The 22,740-nt window shown below is 35.6% G+C and overlaps 1 protein-coding gene across 1 annotated transcript in view; it reads left to right on the top strand.

The window, feature by feature from the left end:
* TENM1 (teneurin transmembrane protein 1) overlaps positions 1 to 22,740 on the top strand; it is a gene marked incomplete at both ends in the record, with an annotated part of 577,764 nt that overhangs the window by 245,766 nt on the left and 309,258 nt on the right.

The following is a 22,740-nucleotide window of genomic DNA, read 5'->3' as shown; positions in this document are numbered from 1 at the left end:
ATTAAATGAAAATGAAGTAAGCTTACTTATCTAAGTAAATAATTTTATATATTGGCCTGAGCCTTTTAATATCGTAACATTTGCATTGATAGAAAATATTAATTTGATATTTACCTTTCAACTGGTGTAGAGTTTTTAAATATCAATTTTTAAATTAAAGTCAAATCCACAGAGCATAACTTGAAGAAAGAAAATGAGAGGTGGACTTAAAAGGACATTATTATGAAGCAGTGTAGAATTGTTTATTTTAATTTATTTTGGGGTCTACTGAAGCAGCTTGGTCAAATATTGTGAAATATGCAGTATTTTCATTCTGTAGGATTTATATTTCTACACGAGCACTCCTGATTTCATTTTACCTACAAATATCCTCTACCAAAAATGTTTATTTTCTATAGGAAAGTCCAATATACTATTGTTTGAAAATTTTCTGATGTCTTTCACATTCTAAACAAGGAGACATGACAATTAGCTCACTTTCATAATGGTTATAAGTATATACTACCCTCCTAATATCATATTATTATTTCTGTAATTTTAAGAGGTGAAAGAAATATTTCCATAAAAACACATTCAGGGAAATATTTAGCTTAAATATATGTTGATCTTTGAGAAAAATCAGATGGTCATTTGACTTAAGAATACTGTATTACCTTAATGATTAATATTATGACTGATATTGTGAACTAATATATGCTTGGTGGTTAACTAAATAGGTTTTATAATTCATGCTTTGGTTTTTAAAATATTTATTGAGTACCTGTTGGCTATGCATCATTTTAGATGCTAGGAATACAGCAGTAAGTAAGATATCTCTACTGTCATGTGGCTTGCATTTTATTAAACAACAAAACTGAAGGTAGTTTCCAACTCAATTGTTGGTTGTGTGATATTACAAAATTATATATCTTCATACCTGATTCTTGGCTACATCACCTATGAAAGGCAGATACTCTATCTAAGAGTGACATTTTAAGAATTCAGTGACATGAAGTACTTTATCAGAGTGCTTCGTACATATGTTCAGTAAATAGCAATTATTTTTAAATTATTACTATTTCTATCAATAGTAATTCTTTTTTTATTGGTTGTTCAAAACATTACAAAGCTCTTGACATATCATATTTCATACATTAGATTCAAGTGGGTTATGAACTCCCATTTTTACCCCAAATACAGATTGCAGAATCACATCGATTACACATCCACATTTTTACATAATGCCATATTAGTAACTGTTGTATTCTGCTACCTTTCCTATCCCCTACTATCCCCCCTCCCCTCCGCTCCCATCTTCCCTCTCTACCTCATCTGCTGTTGTTCAATTCTCTCCCTTGTGTTTCTCCCCCTTTCTCCTCACAACCTCTTATATGTAATTTTGTGTAACATTGAGGGTCTCCTTCCATTTCCATACAGTTTCCCTTCTCTCTCACTTTCTCCCACCCAACTCGTCTCTGTTTAATGTTAGTCTTTTCCTCATGCTCTTCTTCCCTGTTCTGATCTTAGTTGCTCTCTTTATATCAAAGAAGACATTTGGCATTTGTTTTTTAGGGATTGGCTAGCTTCACTTAGCATTATCTGCTCTACTGCCATCCATTTCCCTGCAAATTCCATGATTTTGTCATTTTTTAGTGCTGCGTAATACTCCATGGTGTATAAATGCCACATTTTTTTTATCCATTCATCCATTGAAGGGCATCTGGGTTGGTTCCACAGTCTAGCTATTGTGAATTGTGCTGCTATGGACATCGATGTGGCAGTATCCCTGTAGTACGCTCTCTTAAGGTCTTCAGGGAATAGTCCAAGAAGGGCAATAGCTGGGTCAAATGGTGGTTCCATTCCCAGCTATCACAGGAATCTCCATACTGCTTTCCAAATTGGCCGGACCAATTTGCACTCCCACCAGCAATGTACAAGAGTACCTTTTTCCCCACATCCTCGCCAACACTTGTTGTTGTTTGACTTCATAATGGCTGCCAATCTTACTGGAGTGAGATGGTATTTTAGGATGATTTTGATTTGCATTTCTCTGACTGCTAGAGAAGGTGAGCATTTTTTCATGTACTTGTTGATTGATTGTATGTCCTCCTCTAAAAAGTGTCTGTTCAGGTCCTTGGCCCATTTGTTGATTGGGTTATTTGTAATCTTATTGTTTAATTTTTTGAGTTCTTTGCATATTCTGGATATTAGGGCTCTATCTGAAGTGTGAGGAGTAAAAATTTGTTCCCAGAATGTAGGTTCCCTATTTACCTCTCTTATTATTTCTCTTGCGGAGAAAAAAACTTTTTAGTTTAAGTAAGTCCCATTTGTTTATTCTTGTTATTAACTCTTAGGCTATGGGCGTCCTATTAAGGAATTTGGAGCCCGACCCCACAATATGTAGATCAGAGCCAACTTTTTCTTCTATCAGGCGCAGAGTCTCTGATTTGATATCAAACTCTTTGATCCATTTTGAGTTAACTTTTGTGCATGGCGAGAGAAAGGGGTTCAGCTTCATTGTGTTGCATATGGATTTCCAGTTTTCCCAGCACCATTTGTTGAAGATGCTATCCTTCATCCATTGCATGCTTTTAGCCCCTTTATCAAATATAAGATAGTTGTAGTTTTGTGGATTGGTCTCTGTGTCCTCTATTCTGTACCATTGGTCCACCGGCCTGTTTTGGTACCAGTACCATGCTGTTTTTGTTACTATTGCTCTGTAGTACAGTTTGAAGTCTGGTATCGCTATACTGCCAGATTCACACTTCCTGCTTAGAATTGCTTTTGCTATTCTGGGTCTTTTGTTTTTCCATATGAATTTCATGATTGCTTTATCTGTTTCTACAAGAAATGCCGTTGGGATTTTGATTGGCATTGCATTAAACCTGTAGAGAACTTTGGGTAATATTGCCATTTTGATGATGTTAGTTCTGCCTATCCATGAACAGGGTATATTTTTCCATTTTCTAAGATCTTCTTCTATTTCTCTCTTTAGGGTTCTGTAGTTTTCATTGTATAAATCTTTCACCTCTTTTGTTAGGTTGATTCCCAAGTATTTTATTTTTTTGAGGATATTGTGAATGGAGTGGTTTTCCTCATTTCCATTTCAGAAGTTTTGTTGCTGATATACAGAAATGCCTTTGATTTATGCATGTTGATTTTATATCCTGCCACTTTGCTGAATTCATTCATTAACTCTCGTAGTTTCTTTCTAGATCCTTTTGGGTCTGTTAAATATAGTATCATATCATTCGCAAATAGTGATAATTTAAGTTCTTCTTTTCCTATTTTTATGCCTTTAATTTCTTTTGTCTGTCTAATTGCTCTGGCTAGTATTTCAAGAACTAAATTGAATAGAAGTGGTGATAGAGGGCATCCCTGTCTTGTTCCAGATTTTAGAGGGAATGCCTTCAGTTTATCTCCATTGAGAATGATGCTAGCCTGAGGCTTAGCATAGAGATAGCTTTTACAATGTTGAGGTAAGTTCCTGTTATCCCTAGTTTTTCTAGTGTTTTGAACATAAAGGGATGTTGTACTTTGTCAAATGCTTTTTCTGCATCTATTGAGATGATCATATGGTTCTTATCTTTAAGTCTATTGATGTGGTGAATAACATTTATTGATTTCCGTATATTGAACCAGCCTTGCATCCCAGGGATGAATCCTACTTGATCATGGTGCACAATTTTTTGATATGTTTTTATATTCGATTCGCCAGGATTTTATTGAGAATTTTTGCATCTAGGTTCATTAGAGATATTGGTCTGTAGTTTTCTTTCTTTGAAGTGTCTTTGTCTGGTTTAGGAATCGGTGATGTTGGCCTCATAGAATGAATTTGGAAGAGCTCCTTCTTTTTGTATTTCCTGAAATAACTTGAAAAGTATTGGTATTAATTCTTCTTTGAAGGTTTTGTAAAACTCCGCTGTATACCCATCTGGTCCAGGGCTTTTCTTGTTTAGTAGTCTTTTGATGGCTTCTTCTATTTCTTCCTTTGTTATTGGTCTGTTTAAATTGTGTGTGTCTTCCTGACTCAATCTGGGCAGATCATATGACTTAAGAAATTTATCGATATCTTCACTATCTTCTATTTTATTGGAATATAGGGTTTTCAAAATACTTTCTAATTATCTTCTGTATTTCTGTAGTGTCTGTTGTGATATTGCCTTTTTCATCCCGTATGTTAGTAATTTGAGTTCACTCTCTTCTCTTTGTTAGCATGGCTAAGGGTCTGTCGATCTTATTTATTTTTTCAAAGAACCAACTTTTAGTTTTATCAATTTTTTCAATGGTTTTTTTTGTTTCAATTTTGTTGATTTCCACTCTGATTTTAATTATTTCTTGTCTTCTACTATATTTGCTGTTGTTTTGCTCTTCCTTTTCTAGGTTTTTGAGGTATAGTGTGAGTTCATTTATTTGTTGGTTTTTTCTTTTTTTGAGGAATGAACTCCAGGAAATGAATTTCCCTCTTAAAACTGCTTTCATTGTGTCCCATAGATTCCGGTATGTTGTGTCTGTATTGTCCTTTATCTCTAAGAATTTTTTGATTTCCTCCTTTATGTCTTCTGTAACCCATTGATCATTCAGTAACATATTGTTCATTTTCCAGGTGATGCTGGATTTTTCCTTCCTTCTTTTATCATTGATTTCCAGTTTCATTCCATTATGATCAGATATGGTGCATGGTATTATCTCCACACCTTTATATTTTCTAAGAGTTGCCGTATGGCATAATATATGGTCTGTCTTTGAGAAGGATCCATATGCTGCTCAGAAGAACGTGTATCCACTTGATGATGGTTGATATATTCTATATATGTTGGTTAAGTCTAGGTTCTTGATTGTGCTGTTGAGTTCTATAGTTTCTTTATTCAGCTTTTGTCTGGAGGATCTGTCTAATGGCAAGAGCGGTGTGTTGAAGTCACCCATAATTATTGTGTTGTGGTCTATTTGACTCTTGAACTTGAGGAGAGTTTGTTTTATGAATGTTGCAGCACCATTGTTTGGTGCATACGAATTGATAATTGTTATGTCTTATTGGTTGATGGTTCCTTTTAACAGTATATAGTGTCCTTCTTCATCCCTTTTGATTAACTTAGGTTTGAAGTTGATTTTATTCGATATGAGTATGGCCACTCCTGCTTGCTTCCGAGGGCCATGTGAGTGGTATGATTTTTCCCAACCTTTCACCTTCAGCCTGTGTATGTCTTTTCCTATCATATGAGTCTCCTGAAGGCAGCATATTGTTGGGTTTGTTTTTTTAATCTAGGTTACTAGCCTATGTCTCTTGATTGGTGAATTTAAGCCATTAACATTTAAGGTTACAATTGAAATATGGTTTGTACTTCCAGTCATGTTTGTTTATTTATTTATTTTAGTTTGGCTAGTTTTTCCTCTTTGGTTATTTTTCTCCCCCTTTACTGAGATACCTCCCACTGTTAGTTTTGGGTGCTATTTTTCACTTCCTCTTCTTGTAGTATTTTGCCCAAAATGTTTTGCAGTGCTGGTTTTCTGGCTGTGAATTCTTTTATCTTTTGTTTATCATGAAATATTTTAATTTCATTGTCAAATCTGAAGCTTAATGTTGCTGGATACAGTATTCTTGGTTGGAATCCATTATTTTTCAGCATTTGAAATATGTCGTTCCAGGATCTTCTCGCTTTCAAAGTCTGTGATGAAAAATCAGCCGTTAACCTAATTGGTTTACCCCTGAAAGTAAACTGCCTCCTTTCTCTCGTAGCTTTTAATATTCCCTCCTTGTTCTGTATGTTGGCTATCTTCATAATTGTGTGTCTTGGAGTTGGTCTATTATAGTTTTGAATGTTTGGGGTTCTGTAGGCTTCCAGGATATGGCAATCCATTCCATCTTCATATCTGGGAAGTTTTCTAGGATTATTTCATTCAACAGATTGTTCATTCCTTTGGTTTGAACCTCTATGCCTTCTTCTATCCCAATGACTCTCAAGTTTGTTGTTTTTTTTTTTTTGACATTCCATAACTCTTGGATAGATTGCTCGTGAATTTTAAGCATCTTTTCTGTGTTGACTATATTCTTTTCAAGTTGATAAACTTTGTCTTCATTATCTGATGTTCTGGCTTCTACTTGATCTAGTCTATTTGTAATATTCTCGTTTGAGTTTTTAATTTGGTTTATAGTTTCCTGCATTTCTAGGATTACTGTTTGATTTTGTTTTTGAATCTCTATCTCCTGGTAGAGTTCCTTTTTTGCAATTTGAATTTGCTTATGCAATTCATTTTCAAGGTATTATTTTATTGTTTCGACTTGCTGTCTCATGACTTCTCTAAGACTCCATTCCATCTGAGTCAGGTATGCCTTGAATTCTTTCTCTGTCTATTTTTCTGAAGTCTCTAGGTTCTCCTGTAGATTTAAGTTTTCCTGTATTGTTTGTAATCCTTTTTTCCCTTGTTTTTTCATGTTGTTGACGTTACTTTCCAGCTCTGTTTAACTGCTGTGTTTCTGTTTTCTCCTATAAATTTGTTTTGGTTTTGTATATCTCTGTGGTCTCTTCTTTGTGGTGGGAGACTGTGCCTAGAAATGTTGGGCTTTATTGTACTTTAAAGCTGTTTCATTAAATTCATAAAAGGCTTCCGAATTCTGTATGCATATAGTGATCTGTTGTTTGGTCTTTGGACTTTATGTTTAGGTTAGGTGCTATGATGGTATGAGGGTTAGTATGTCTTGGCTACTTTGGAAGATTGCTCTACTGAAGGGGGATATTAACAGGTGATTGGATCAGGGTGTTTCGTAGTAGCTAGGTATTTAGGAGCCCTATAGACAGCCTCAAAACATTCACCTATTTGCATTTAGACAATTACACGTAATGGAAGATGAAAGTTGGGGAGTAAGGGAAGGAAGGTGCTCTTAAAAAGAAAGAAGGAGAGAGAGAGATAGATTAGAGGAGAATGGAAAGAACAATAAAACTTGAAATGGGAAAGAAAGAAAGAAGGAAAAGGGGAGAAAAGAAAAAAGAGAGAATAAAAAAAAGTTGAAGTGTTAGAGTTCCATTTTCTTCTCTTCCAGTAGGTGGAGCTGTGCCCTCTGAGCCAAGCTTCTGCCCTCTATGTGCCCACAGCAATCCCTGTAAGGCAGCTCCTGGGAGTCTCTCATTCCTGTCAGTCCAGAGCCATTTCACTTCTCCGGCCCCTCCCCCCTTCCTCCTGCCAGCCAGCCAGCCAGATCCTGTTCACCAGAAGCGGTTCCCCAAGGATCTGGTTACCCTTGCAGCCCCACCATGTGTCCTATTTCCCAAACGACTGAGCACTCTCTCTGTCATTCATCTAAGCCCCAGTGCGGTGGAGTGGTGATCTGGGAACCAACAGTTTAATTTTTCCAGACCCCTTTGGTGGGCATGCCCCCAGAAACTGACGGCTAAGACCTTGGGTGTCACCGCTTGTGGTAAGGGGAGTTGGGGATTGGGAATTCCCTCTGCTTCCCTACAGACACACCCCCGGAGAGATTCCCGAGGTTTTCTCTCTGCTTGTATCTGGAGGGGGTGGGAGTCACACACCTGCTAAACTGGATTCCGCTGGGAAGGAATTCCATTGGCCGAACTCCAATGATGTCACCTCTCTGTTATGGCGGGCCCCAGGTTCCTTGCCGGAGTGTCTGAAGGGAGGGGTAGGACTGGTCTGTCTCTGGTTGGTTTCAGTTCCCAGTTCACTATTTCATGAAGGCTTGGCTAGAGACCTCTTCCTAGAGTCCCTGCGCCGCTCCTGCTGAGCTGTGCCTCGGAGGCTAGCTGCCCAGTCGCGGGGGCCGCGGGTGGGTGGCCGATGGTCGCTGAGTGGCGCGGGCAGAGGCTGGCGGGTCTGTACCTCTGTGCCGCGTGGCAGAGATTCACTCGTCTGGGGCAAACTGCCACCTCCAAAAATCCTACTAATTCCTGGCCAGTCTCTCTTCAGTGGAATTTTGCTAGGAGTTTCTCAGCAGGTAGAATCTAAGCGTATCAATACGTCTCCCTGACCCCGTTATTGAGGAGGTACTGAAAGCACTGCCTCCCTGCCCGCGGCCATGTTGGATCTCCTCCAATAGTAATTCTTTTACTACCAAAATGTCTCACAAAAATGATTGAGAGGAGCTGGGATTGTGGCTCAGCGGTAGAGCACTTTCCTAGCATGTGTGAGGCCCTGAGCTTGATTCTCAGCACCACATATAAATAAATAAAATAAAGGTCCATTGACAACTAAAACTTATTTTAAAAAGTTGTGATATGAATGAATAATATCTTTCATATTTTTTGTTTGTTTTAATTATAATTTTTTGAATTTTTAAAAGATTTTTATTATTTTTTTTAATTTATATATGACAGCAGAATGCATTACAATTCTTATTATACATATGGAGCACAATTTTTCATATCTTTGGTTGTATGCACAGTAAATTCACACCAATTCATGTCTTCATACATGTACTTTGGATAGTAATGACCATCACATTCCACCATCATTAATAACCCCATGCCCCTCCCTTCCCCTCCAACCCCTCTGCCCTATCTAGAGTTTATCTATTCCTCCCCATGCTCCCTCTCCCTATCCCACTATGTATCAGCCTCTTTATATCAAATAAAATATTCAGCATTTGGTTTTTGGGGATTGGCTAACTTAGCATTATCGTCTCTAACTCCATCCATTTACCTGCAAATGTCATGATTTTATTCTCTTTTATTGCTGAGTAAGATTCCATTGTGAATATATGCCACATTTTAAAATCCATTCATCTATTGAAGGTAATATAGGTTGGTTCCACAGTTTAGCTATTGTGAATTGTGCTGCTATAAACATTGATGTGGCTGTGTCCCTGTAGAATGCTGTTCTTAACTCCTTTGGGTATAGACCGAGGAGAGAAATAGCTGGATCAAATGGTGGTTCCATTTCCAATTTTGCAAGGAATCTCCATACTGCTTTCCATATTGGCTGCATCAATTTTCAGTCCCACCAGCAGTGTATGAGTGTACATTTTTCCCCACATCCTCGCCAACACTTATGTTGTTTGTGAGTTCATAATAGCTGCCATTCGGACTGGAGTGAGATGAAATCTTAGAGTAGTTTTGATTTGCATTTCTCTAATTGTTAGAGATTATGAAGATTTTTTTCATATATTTGTTGATTGATTGTGTATCCTCTTCTGAGAAGTGTCTCTTAAGGTCCTTGGCCCATTTACTGATTGGGTTATTTGTTTTTTTGTGTGTGTTTAGTTTTTTGAGTTCTTTATACACCCTAGAGATTAGTGCTCTATCTGATGTGTGAGGGGTAAAGATTTGATCCCAAGATATGGGATCTCTATTCACCTCACAGATTGTTTCTTTTGCTGAGAAGAAACTTTTCTTTTTTTAAAGTCCCCAACTTCATTAATTCTGCACAGTGAAACAAGAGCCTTTGAAAAGAAGCAAAAATATCACACAAATTAATAAATATTTCTTCTAGACTTTCTTTTTTGTTCTAATAAGTTATACATGGCAGTAGAATGCATTTTGACACATCATACATAAATGGAGTATAACTTCTCATGCCTTCTGGTTGTACATGATGTAGAATTACATTGGCCATGTAGTCATATATGCACACAAGGTAATAGTGTCTGATTAATTCTACTATCATTCCTACCTCCATACCCCCTCCCCTCCTTTTACTCCCCTCTGTTCAATCCAAAGTACTTCTATTATCTCAACCAATATGAATTAGCATCCTCATCTCAGAGAAAGCATTCAACCTTTGGTTTTTTGAGATTGGCTTATTTCACTTAGCGTAATATTCTCCAGTTCCATCCATTTCCTGGCAAATGCCATAATTTCATTCTTCTTTAAGGCTGAGTAATATTCCATTGTGTATATATACCCCATTTTCTTTATCCATTCATCTGTTGAAGGGCATCTAGGTTGGTTCCATAGTTATTGTGAATTGAACTGCCATAAACATTGATGTCTCCTATACCTTTGAAGTAAATGATACCATACTAGAAATTAAAACCTGTTTCTGGCCTTCAAGACATATGAAATTTAGGGGAAGTTGATGAAGTAGTGCAGATATTGCTTCTGCTATTGAATAACCCATTTGTAAAATTACATGAACACTAATAAAGACTATAGAGTATTTCCATTTGAGAACAGATTAGAGAGCTAAGACTTAATACTCAGAAAATTAAACCATCAATAGGTACATTAAAACTCTTTTTTATCTTAAAATAATGAATGACAAAGTATATATTTTTATTGGTTCATTTTAGTTATACATGACAATAGAATTTATTTTGACATAATCATAAGAACATGGAATATAATTTGCTCTAATTCATCCCCAGTACTTCCCCTTTACTTCCCTTCCTCCCTTCTGCTGTTTGTTTCCCTCTATTATACTGATCTTTTTGCATATATGTATGTAGGAAAGTTGTATCACATTCATTCTACTGTCTTTCCTTTTCCTAACCCCTCCTTTCTCTTCATTCCCCTCTATGTACTCTACTGATCGTTCTTGTATTCTTTTTTTATCCCCCACATTTGACATATAAGGTTTAGAGAAGATGTGCAGATAAAGGTAAAATCCTAGAACAAATCAAAATCCTCCCTTATGATTCTGTTAGTAGAGGAGCACAATTTGATAATTCAGGGTGTTTTCTAAACTGATAATACAGTTAAGCTCAAGAAGAATTTAGATAAATACTCTTTTAAAAAATATTTATTCTTAAATTTTAGGTGGACACAATATCTTTATTTTATTTTTATGTGGTGCTGAGGATAGAACCCAGTGCCTCATGCATGCTAGGTGAGCACTCTACCACTGAGCCACAGCCACAGCCCCTAGATAAATGCTCTTTAGGAATATTTTTTCTTAAAAGGAGTATCAAGAATGGAAAAATTATGGATGTTGAGGTTGATAATTGGCTAGGAATCATCCTTTTCCACAAAACAACACTAGGTATCCTTGTCAGAGAAGAAAATGTAGCAGATCCCAAATAATATTTTCTTTATTTGCATGTGTTATTTGAAGGCATTATAATAAATACCTATGAATAGACATTTCTCCAAAGATATTGTACAAATGGCCAACAAATATATGAAGATGGTCAACACTACTAGTCAGATAAGTACAAATTGAAACCACAATGAGATGTTGCCTTACCCATTAGGATGGTACACTACAAAAAACATAATAATAATAATAATAATAATAATAATAATAATAATGAACATTAAAGAAGATGTGGAGAAATGGAACCTTTTTACACAGTTGGTGGGATTGAAAAATAGCAATCACTGTGGAAAATGGCATGAAAGTTTCTCAGAAATATGAAAACAGTACTGCCATATGATCTAGCAATTCCACTTCTGTGTATTTATCCCAAAGAATTAAAAGCAGACCCTGAAGAGATATCCATGCCACTATATTCATAGAAACACTGTTCTCAAAAGTCAAGAGGCACAAGCAACTTAAGTGTCCATCAGTGGATGAACAGATAAACAGAATGTGATACAGACCCATGGTGGAATATTATTTGGCCTTACAAAGGGAAAAAATCTGTCACATGTTATTATGTTAAGTGAAATAAACAGAGCACAGAAATATAAATACAGTATGATTCCAATTATATGAAATATGTAAAGTAGTCAAATAATTTTTAAAAAGAGTGGAATGGTGGTTGCTAGGGGAAAGGAAAAAGGAGTTTTTAATGGGTATAGTGTTTCAGATTTGTAAGAAGGTTCCAGAGATCTGTTGCACAACAATGTGAATATCCTTAACAGTACTGGAGTATATGCTTGAAATGCTTAAGATGGTAAATTTTGTGTCACATGTTTTTTTATCATAATAAAATGCATTTAATAATTTTAAAAAAATAAGCAAATATCCAAATTCTACTACCTTATCCAAATGTGATTTGGACCTTCATATCTTTTTTTAAAAAATCAAGTTCAGCTTCTTCTAAAAACAAATTGAATTCCTTCCTCTGGGTATAACAATGAGTCAAATGCTTATAACTACAGGAATATAGGTTTAGCTTTGTGTTACATAAGAATGTTTGTGAAATGTGAAAGAAAAAATACAGGGCTGGATGGTTCAGTGGTAGAGTGCTTTCCTTGCATGTATGAGGCACTGAGTTTGATTCTCAGCACCACATATAAATAAATGAATAAAATAAAGGTTCATCAACATCTAAAAAATTTTTAAAAAAAGAAAAAATACTGGTTATTTATGCATCTGTTGTTAAAAAGCTTCTGTAGAATTTTAAGTGCCACATTAAATCACATTATTTAATGCTAACAGATACCCTCATAATTATGTAGTATGAGGGATTTATGTAGTATGAGGGGTTTAAAAAGAGAGAGTATGTTTCCCCTTTTTAATAGAAGATTTTAAAATCCTTACAAGAACATTTATTATGTCCCCATTTACCACCACTGGGTCTCATCAGTTTTGAAGATTTTTTTTCAATTTCCTTATATGCCCATTTCCTTTTGGCAATATCTTGCTTTTCCTTTTTAAATTTGAAGTTGAATATTAAAACAGATGCAAAGAAGAGTACTACTTACACATAAACTCTTGAACTGCATTTTTATCATTTGGTCTGTGGAAAAAACCCAATTGTATGAAATTGATAGCAACATTTTAGTATATCTTCAGATCTCCAGGGAAAAGCAATGTGCTTAGATAGATGATCTGATTTTATGAGCACATAGCTGAAGTCTAGCACTGAACATTTGTCTTTATGCTCCTACTTTTTTCAAGGACTAGGAAAGCATATTAGGCACTGATTTCACTTTCCAACAATGGACCGCAAAGCCTATGACACTACCTACCATTTTCATTGCTATTTTTCATGATGAACATCAAAGTATATAGATCACTTTCAGCATAGAATCTTAATATGAGCTTGTTAATAAGAAAATAAGGATCATAGTATATGAATTCACTTTATTATCTACCCTCACCAAGGACTGTAATTTGGATTCCACTCAAATATGAGTTAGTTTAAATGTTGCTCTTCTGTGATCAGTGTTGAATTTATTCATTATGTTGTAATGTTTTACTTATGAAAACTGCATTTGGAAATCCTTTAGTGTACATCAGATGAAATTACAGTGCTCAGGGATATTGATTATTGCTTGTAATTGCCATCATAATAGCCAACAATTCTCTCTTTCTTTGTCTTTCTTCTACCTCTTAATTATATACCAAACCAAATCAATATCGACACATTGGACCACTTACATTCTCTCAAAAATCCAATTGTTTGCCTTCATAAATATGCAAAGAATTGAAGATTTTGTCTCCAAACATTGAGTAAAACAGCCCCATACTGTTAAACTTCCCATATGAACATATCAGAGTGTTGCTTTATAGGATTAACTATATGTAAGTGACATTTTGTCACCTCTTAAGTAACCACGGGCAGGGGCAGGGAGTTAGGAAGGCGACTCCATTATGCTGCCTGCAAAGTACTACACTTCTTGCTTACTAGTAAATCAGATGGCCAGAGGGGAAAACACAGGCTGGGATTGCTAAGCAGACATTAAAGAAGAAATCTTCCTCTTTATGGCACAGATGAGATTATTTCAAAGCCTGAAAAAGGAAGCACAATCAAATGAAAAGAGCACAATGTTATGAGTCACTTCTTCAATAAAATATAGTTATTCTTATTACTATTTATATATTATTTCTTCATCCTGGGGATAATTTAGGTGCCTTTAGAAGTAGCAATAACTCTTTTAGCTTCTCATCAACTAAAAGGTAGCTTCTTTGTAATGCTTACCCATGCATCCAAAATAATTAGGATGGTCTTTAAATCTTACTGCAAGAACATGTCACAAACAAAAGAATAGGCATATGTTATATAGTACTGTTTAAACCAATAATAATTGTTGATCCTGGTCAGTTAACCCAGGTGAATAGAACCTGGTACTAATCTGTTAAAGATTATGCAGGATAGGTATAATAGAGCAACAGAAATATACCATTTTGGAAATTCCAGATAACCAATTTTATCCATGTGCTTAACAAACTATGCCATTTTTAGGTAAATCACTTTCATCTTCTGGGTCTAAGGTACTGTAACTGAAAATGGAAGGAATTGGGTTTCTGGGTGGTTTCTAAGATGTTCCTTCCAATTCTGATTCTGTAAGCCCTTATTATCACAATCTTGCCATTAGTCCCAAAGGGAACAAGGTAATAATGTGGCTCAATTCAATAAAACCTAAATGCCAAATTCTATACAAGACATGCTTTTCCTGTGCCTTGATAGGCCTGGATTCAAGTCTTAATGTACTCTCTACCTGCACAACCTAGCAGAAGTATTGTAGTGTATTAGTTGAAAACAATGCCTCTGGAGCCAGTTTGTCTGGGTTTGAATTTTGGTTCTACCAGTTACTAGATGCAGAACCACGGGAAAGTTACTTAATTTCTTTGTGTTTTGTTTGTCCCTCCAGAAAATGAAGACACTAACTGTAATAAAGTTGTTGAAAAGATTAAATGATAAAATGTTTTGTGGAATATTTAAAACAATGTGTGGCACAAGCAAGCACTCAAATGTCATCTCTCATCAGTATTATGATAATTATTATTACTTCCACTCTACTTCTATTAAACCTCTTTGGGTCTCAGATTAATCATCTGTAAGATTAGGATAATAGTATCAATTTTTCAGACATATGAGTATCAAAATAATGCATATAAATTGCGTAAGCTGATGCCTGACCTTTCTAGGTGCTCAATAAATCATGTCCACTTAAACAGAAGCAACTTTTGGGTAGTTGGTGCTGTCCAGAAGCTTTTCCACTTCCCTCCCCACCAATCTTTCTTATCTTAGTTACAAAATCAATACAAGCTCAAGACAGAAAAGTTCAGGAAACAACCCTCCCATCCAAACATAACACAAAATATTATTTTTCCATGAACACATAGACTTTTTTGTTTGAAAGATTATGGCCTGACTTCCTTCACTAGGCAATATTTATAAACATTCCTCCTAGTGAACTGATATTCTTTTACAACACGATCTCAAATAGTTGTATAGAATTCTGTGTTTGTAAAATAATCGATTTAATAAAATACCAATCATTATTAGGTGGGGATTTTTGTTATTATAAATAACACTGAAATAAATGATTTTTATGTACATTGCCATACATGTTTTTTCCTGAAAATAAATGCCTATACGCATAGTTATTGTGTAAACTAATGAATATATATTTAAAATCTTTGGTACATAATGCCAAATTCCCTTCCAGAATGACTTGTGAATCTCAATTCCCCCCTGCTACTCAGCCCTTTAAAATTTTTTTAAATCTAGGAATACAAAATCAAAATTCTCTATTACGGATATTTCTCATTAACTGGCATGTAGAGTTGTGTTTTTCCCCTTTGAATGCCTATGCTCTTGTTCTTTAAATATTGGAATCTAGAAATCATTCTTAAAATCACTCAGTGATTTATGCTTTGGGGCATAGGTTACATGTACAGAGTAATGTTGGCTTTTTACTTAGCAAGGAGGTTATTTTTTATTTTTTTATTTACTTTTTCACTCTAATTTGTTATATAGGAGAGCAGAATGTATTACAATTCATATTACACATATATAGAATAATTTTTCATATCTCTGGTTGTACACAAAGCAGAGTCACACCATTCATGTGTTCATAAATGTACTTAGGGTAATGATGTCCATCTGATTTCACTGCCTTTCCCACCCCTGTGTTCCTTCCCTTCCCCTCCCTCCCCTCTTCCCTATCTAGAGTTCATCTATTCCTCTCATGCTCCCTCTCCCTAACCCACTATAAATCAGCCTCCTTATATCAGAGAAAACATTTAGCATTTGTTTTTTGGGGATTGGCTAACTTCACTTAATATCTTCTCCAACGTCATCTATTTATCTGCAAATGCCATCATTTTATTCTCTTTTAATGCTGACTAATATTCCATTGTGTATATATACCACATTTTCTTTATCCATTCATCCACTGAAGGGCATCTAGGTTAGCTCCACAGTTTAGCTATTGTGAATTGTGCTGCTATAAACATTGATGTGGTTGTGTCCCTGTACTATGCAGTTTTTAAGTCCTTTGGGTATAGACCCAGGAGAGGGATAGCTGGGTCAAATGGTGGTTCCATTTCCAGCTTTCCAAGGAATCCCCAACACTGCTTTCCATATTGGCTGCATCAATTTGCAGTTCTAGCAGCAATGTATGATGAGTGTACCTTTTCCCCCACATCCTCGACAATACTTATTGTTGTTTGTATTCTTAATAGCTGCTATTCTGACTGGAGTGAGATGAAATCTTAGAGTAGTTTTGATTTGCATTTCTCTAATTGCTAGAGATGTTGAGCATTTTTTCCTATCTTTGTTGATTGATTGTATATCCTCTTCTGAGAAGTGTCTATTCAAGTCCTTGGCCCATTTATTGATTGGGTGATTTGTTTTTCTTTTTTTTCCTGGTGCTTAGCTTTTTCTAACCAGCTGAGCTAACTGGCCTCTGGGGCTGGTGCTTAGCTTTTTGAGTTCTTTATATACCCTAGAGATTAGTGCTCTATCTGATGTGTGAGGGGTAAAGATTTGATCCCAAGTTGAAAACTCTCTATTTACCTCACAGATTGTTTCTCTTGCTGAGGAGAAGCTTTTTAGTTTGAATCCATCTCTTTTATTGATTCTTAATTTTAATTCTGTGCTATGGAGTCTTATTAGGGAAGTAGGGGCCTAATCTGATACTATGGAGATTTGGTCCTACTTTTTCTTCTATTAGATACAAGGTCTCTGGTTGTATTCTGAAGTATTTGATCCACTTTGAGTTGAGTTTTGTGCATGGTGAGACATAGGGGTTTAATTTAATTTTGTTGCATATGGATTTCCAGTTTTCCCAGCACCATTTGTTGAAGAGTCTATCTTTTCTTAGTGCATGTTTTTGGTGACTTTGTCTAACATAAGATATCTGTAATTATGTGGGTTAGTCTCTTGTGTCCTCTATTCTGTATCATTGGTCTACCAGTCTATTTTTTATGGATAATTTTAACTTTTATTATTTTCTAGAAAATAAAATATCTATTGGAATATTTTTCTTCCATAAGATTTTAGAAGCACAACATTCTATATTTAGTGATTTTTCCTGTAATCTATATTTTAATGTAGTGACAAGGACCTATTTTTCATCTTGGGTAATTAATGGGATGGCTGATTTTTCATGTTTACCCTTCTTTTTTTAAATTGTTTTTTTATTAGCTACACATGACATTACAATGATCTTGGCAATTCATACATTTGAATCATTGGGGTATAATTTTTCATTTTTCTAATTGTACAGATTGCAGAATCACATTGGTCGTACAGTCACCTATATACATACATCAATCATATTGTCTATTCTATTCTGCTGCCCTTCCTATCCCCCCTACTCCTCCCCTCCTCTCCCATCCTTTCTCTCTATCCAATCTAATGTGACACACTTTTTTCTTTTTTTTTCTCCTCACATCATACATGCATTCTGTATAACAATGAGGGTCTCCTTCCATCTTCTGTGCAATTCCCCTTCTCCCTCCCACCTCTCTTCCCTATTTAGTGATAATCTTATTCTCATGCTCTTCCTTCCTACCCCATTTTGAGTCACCCCCATTATATCAGAGAAGACATTTGGCATTTGTTTTTTAGGGATTGGCTAACTTCACTTAGCATAATCTGCTCTAATGCCATCCATTTCCCTGCAATTGCCATGATCTTGTTATTTTTTAGTGCTGAGTAATATTCCATTGAAGATAAAGTTGGCCCTAATCTTCATCACGTGGGAGCAGGCCAAAATTCCTTAATAAGACACCTATAGCACAAGAGTTAAAACCAAGAATCAAAAAATGGGATGAATTCAAACTAAAAAGGTTTTTCTCAGCAAGAGAAATAATGTGAGGTGAATAGGGAGCCTACATCCTGGGAACAAATTTTTACCCCTCAAATATCAGATAGAGCTCTAATCTCTAGAGTCTACAAAGAACTCAAAAAGTTAAACAAAAAAAAAAAACCAAATAACCCAATCAACAAATGGGCCAAGGACTTGAACACACACTTCTCAGAAGAGGATATACAGTCAATCAACAAATACATGAAAAAATACCATCTCTATCAGTCAGAGAAATGCAAATTAAAACTACTGTAAGATACCATCTCACTCCAATAAGAATGGCAGCCATTTTGAAGTCAAATAACAACAAGTGCTGGCAAGGATGTGGGGAAAAGGGTACACTTGTACATTGCTGGTGGGACTGCAAATTGGTGCGGCCAATTTGGAAAGCAGTATGGAGATTCCTTGGAAAGCTGGGAATAGAACCACCATTTGACCCAGCTATTCCCCTTCTCAGACTATACCCAAAAGACCTAAAAAGAGCATACTATAGGGACACAGCCACATCAATGTTTATAGCAGCACAATTCACAATAGCTAGAATGTGGAACCAACCTAGTTGCCCTTCAATAGATGAATGGATTAAAAAAGGTGGCATTTATTTCTACCAGTCTATTTTGGTGCCAGTACCAGGCTGTTTTTGTTATTCTTGCTCTGCAGTATAGTTTAAGGTGTGGTATAGTGATGCTACCTGCTTCACTGTTCTTGCTAAGGATTGCTTTAGCTATGTCAGGTCTCTTATTTTTCCAGGCGAATTTCATGATTGCTTTTTCTATTTATATGAAGAACGCCATTGGGATTTTGATTGGGATGGCATTGAATCTGTATAGTCCTTTTGGTAGTATGGTCATTTTGACAATATTAATTCTGCCTATCCAAGAACAAGGTAGATCTTTCCATCTTCTAAGGTCTTCTTTAATTTCTTTCCTTAGCATTCTGTAGTTTTCATTGTAGAGGTCTTTCGCCTCTTTTGCTGGGTTGATTTTTTTTTTGAGGCTATTGTAAATGGGTAGTTTTCCTAGTTTCTCTTTCTGAGGATTTGTCACTGATGGACAGAAATGCCTTTGATTTATGGATGTTGATTTTGTATCCTACTACTTTGCTGAATTCATTTACTAGTTTTAGAAATTTTCTGGTGGAATTTTTTGGGTCTTCTAGAAATAGAATTATATCATTGGCAAAGAGTGCTAATTTGAGTCCTTCTGTTTCTATCCGTATCCCTTTAATTTCTTTCATCTGTCTAATTGTTCTGGCCAGTGTTTCAAGAACTATGTTAAATAGAAGTGGTAAAAGATGGCATCCCTGTCTTGTTCCAGTTTTTAGAGGGAATGCTTTCAATTTTTCTGCATTTGTTTCTGTTATCCCTAGTTTTTGTAGAGTTTTGAACGTGAAGGGGTGCTATATTTTGTCAATTGTTTTTCTGCATCTATTGAGATAATCATATGTTTCTTATCTTTAACTCTATTGATATGATGTATTACATTTATTGATTTTCATATGTTGAACTAAGCTTGCATCCCTGAGATGAACCCCACTTGATCATGGTGCACTATCTTTTTGATATGTTTTTTATTAAATTTGCCAGAATTTTTTTTAGAGAAGAGAGAGAGGAGAGAGAGAGAGAGAGAGAGAGAGAGAGAGAGAGAGAGAGAGAGAGAGAGAATTTCTTAATATTTATTTTTTAGTTTTCAGTGGACACAAAATCTTTATTTTATTTTTATGTGGTGCTCAGGATCAAATCCAGCGCCCTGCGCATGCCAGGCAAACACGTTACTGCTTGAGCCACATCCCCAGCCCCTAAATTTGCCAGAATTTTATTGAGAATTTTTGCATCTGTGTTCATTAGTGATATTGTTCTGAAGTTTTCTTTCTTTGATGTGTCTTTGTCTGGTTTTGGCATCAGGGTAATATTGGCCTCATACAATGAGTTTGGAAGTGCCTACTCTTTTTCCATTTCACAAAATAATTAGTAGCGTATAGGTATTAGTTCTTCTTTATAGGTTTTTTTTAAAAAAAACTCAGCTGTGTATCCATCTTGTCTTGGGCTTTTCTTGATTGGTAGGCTTCTGATGGCATGTTCTATTTCCTTGGTTGAAATTGATCTGTTTAAATTGTGTATATCATCCTGATTCAATTTAGGCAACTCATATGCCTCTAGAAATTTGTCAATGCCTTTGAAATTTTTTTTTTTTTATTTTACTGGAGTACAAGTTTTCAAAATAATTTCTAATGATATTCTGTATGTCTGAAGTGTCTGGTATTTCCTTTTTCATCACGTATGTTAGTAGTTTGAGTTTTCTCTCTCCTTCTCTTTGTTAGGATAACTAAGGATTTGTCAATTTTATTTATTTATTTTTGAAGAACCAACTTTTTGTTTTATCATTTTTTTCAATCATTTCTTTTGTTTTAATTTCATTGATTTCATCTCTGATTTTAATTATTTCCTGTCATCTACTGTTTTGGTGTTGATTTCTTCTTTTCCTAGGGTTTTGAAATGTAATGTTCGGTCATTTTTTTGTTGACTTTTCTTCTTTTAAGGAATTAACTCTATGCAATGTACTTTCCTCTTAATACTGCCTTCATAGTGTGCCAGAGATTTTGATATGTTGTATTTGTGTCCTCATTGGCCTCTAAGAATTTTTTAATTTCCTCATTGATGTCTTTTGCAACCCATTATTCATTCAGTAGCATACTGTTTAGTCTCCAGGTATTGGAGTAGTTTTTTTTTTTATTTTATCATTGATTTCTAATTTCATTAAGCTGTGTTCTGATAGATTGCAGCGTAGTATCTCTACTTTTTTGTATTTGTTAAGAGTTGCTTTGTGGCATAACATGTGGTCTATTTTAGAGAAGGATCTATGTGCTGCTGAGAAGAAAGTATATTCACTTGTTGAAGGATGAAATATCCTATATATCTCAGTTAAGTGTAAGTTATTGATTGTATTATTGAGTTGTATAGTTTCTTTCTTCAGTTTTTGTTTGGAAGATCTATCCAGTGGTGAAAGAGGTGTGTTAAAGTCACTCAGAATTATTGTGTTGTGGTCAGTTTGACTCTTGAACTTGAGAAGAATTTGTTTGATGAACATAGATACTCAGCAAGGAGGTTTTGTTTTGTACATTTAATTGTAGCAACGTAATGTGCTTTGCCCCAGATGGCACTGTAGAGTAGTTAATATTAAGGACTTTTGAGCCCAAATGACTTGAGTTACAATTCTGCCATTCACCTGCCAGATAAATTTATGCAAGTTGCTTAACATCTATAGGGCTTCATTTCCTTAAATAAACAATGAAGACAATAACATGACCTATTTCATATGAATGAAGACTAAGTGAGATAATGACTTCAACACAACACATAGCACCTTGCCTTCAGTTGACATAAAGTATATGCAGAAAGAAACATATTTTCCATGCTAGTCGGGTTTGTGTCACTATGACTAAACATGCCTGACAAGAACAACTTAGATGAAGAAAAATTTACTCTTGGGTTCATGGTTTTAGAGGTTCAGTCCAGGGTTGGCTGACTCCATTGCTCTGGGCCTGAAGTGAGACAGAACATCATGACGGAAGGGTTTGAAAGAGGAATGCTGCTCACATCATGGCATGCAGGAAGCAAAGGGAAGGAAGGGTTGAGGACAAGATATAGTCCCCATGGGCATGCACCCAGAGACCTACTTCTTTCAGCCATGTCCCACCTGTGTACAATTACCACCCAGTACAATGGCCTTTTCAATTATTAATCCATCACATGGAATAATCCACCAATTAGTTTATGGCTGTCATCACCTAATCACTTTACCTCTGAACTTTGCTACATTGGATAGCCCATGAGCTTCTGGAGGGGGGGCACCTCTTATCCAAACCGTAACACTTCCACTTATTTGTTTTTGGCAACTCTTTCCAGGTGAATATATCACTAAAATTTATGGAAGACCTACATTACAATATTTACAAAACAGTCAATGATCATCCTGCAGTAATTCAAATATGACAGCAGCATGACCCCATTTGTATGAAGTTCTATGAGAATCAATATGAATGTTCAGTGGAAAAAATAAAGAATAATGGTTGTATATGGTAATGGAGATAGCAATGTACTTAGAAAAGATGAGAGGGAACTTCCCAGTAAAATGAGAATGTTCTGGATCTTGATAGGGGTTTAGTTTGCAAAGGTGATTGCATTTGTCAAATTTCAGCAAATGTCCACTTTAAATTGTTCATTTGATCATGTAAAAAATAGCATTGAAAAAACTGTAAAAGTATCAAACTCTAGATAATAATGTGGAAGCTGAAATATGTAAAGAGAAGTATACTGATGTATGCAGTATGCTTCAAATTGCTCAAATACCTGAGAGGAACTGATGGGTAGAAGAGTGAAGTGACGTGTAGATGGTTGATAAAGTGAATATAGTCAAATCTTAACTGTAGCATGTAGTTGGTGAGGATATGGGTGTTTATTATAAAATTCTTTGGCTTGACTCTGTGCTTGATAATTTTTTTTTAAAGAGAGAGTGAGAGAGGAGAGAGAGAGAGAGAGAGAGAGAGAGAGAGAGAGAGAGAGAGAGAGAATTTTTAATATTTATTTTTTAGTTCTCGGCGGACACAACATCTTTGTTGGTATGTGGTGCTAAGGATCGAACCCGGGCCTCACGCATGCCAGGCGAGCGTGCTACCACTTGAGCCACATCCCCAGCCCTGTGCTTGATAATTTTTTAAGATGAAATTTTGGATGAAAATATGAGAAAAAGCTAGTCTACAAGGTTTGATATTGAGGAACGCTGGTGTTCATCCCATTCTAATTATCAAAATGCCTGATGATATTTTTTCTGTATTGAATGGAAGACAGGGATATAGTGAATAATATCAAGTGTTGATTGTT

Source organism: Spermophilus citellus (assembly GCF_964194105.1).
Source record: "Spermophilus citellus genome assembly, chromosome: X".
Taxonomy (NCBI): Eukaryota; Metazoa; Chordata; class Mammalia; order Rodentia; family Sciuridae; genus Spermophilus; species Spermophilus citellus.
The sequence above is the reverse complement of the archived record's forward strand: the minus strand, read 5'-3'. Positions and strand labels throughout refer to the sequence as shown.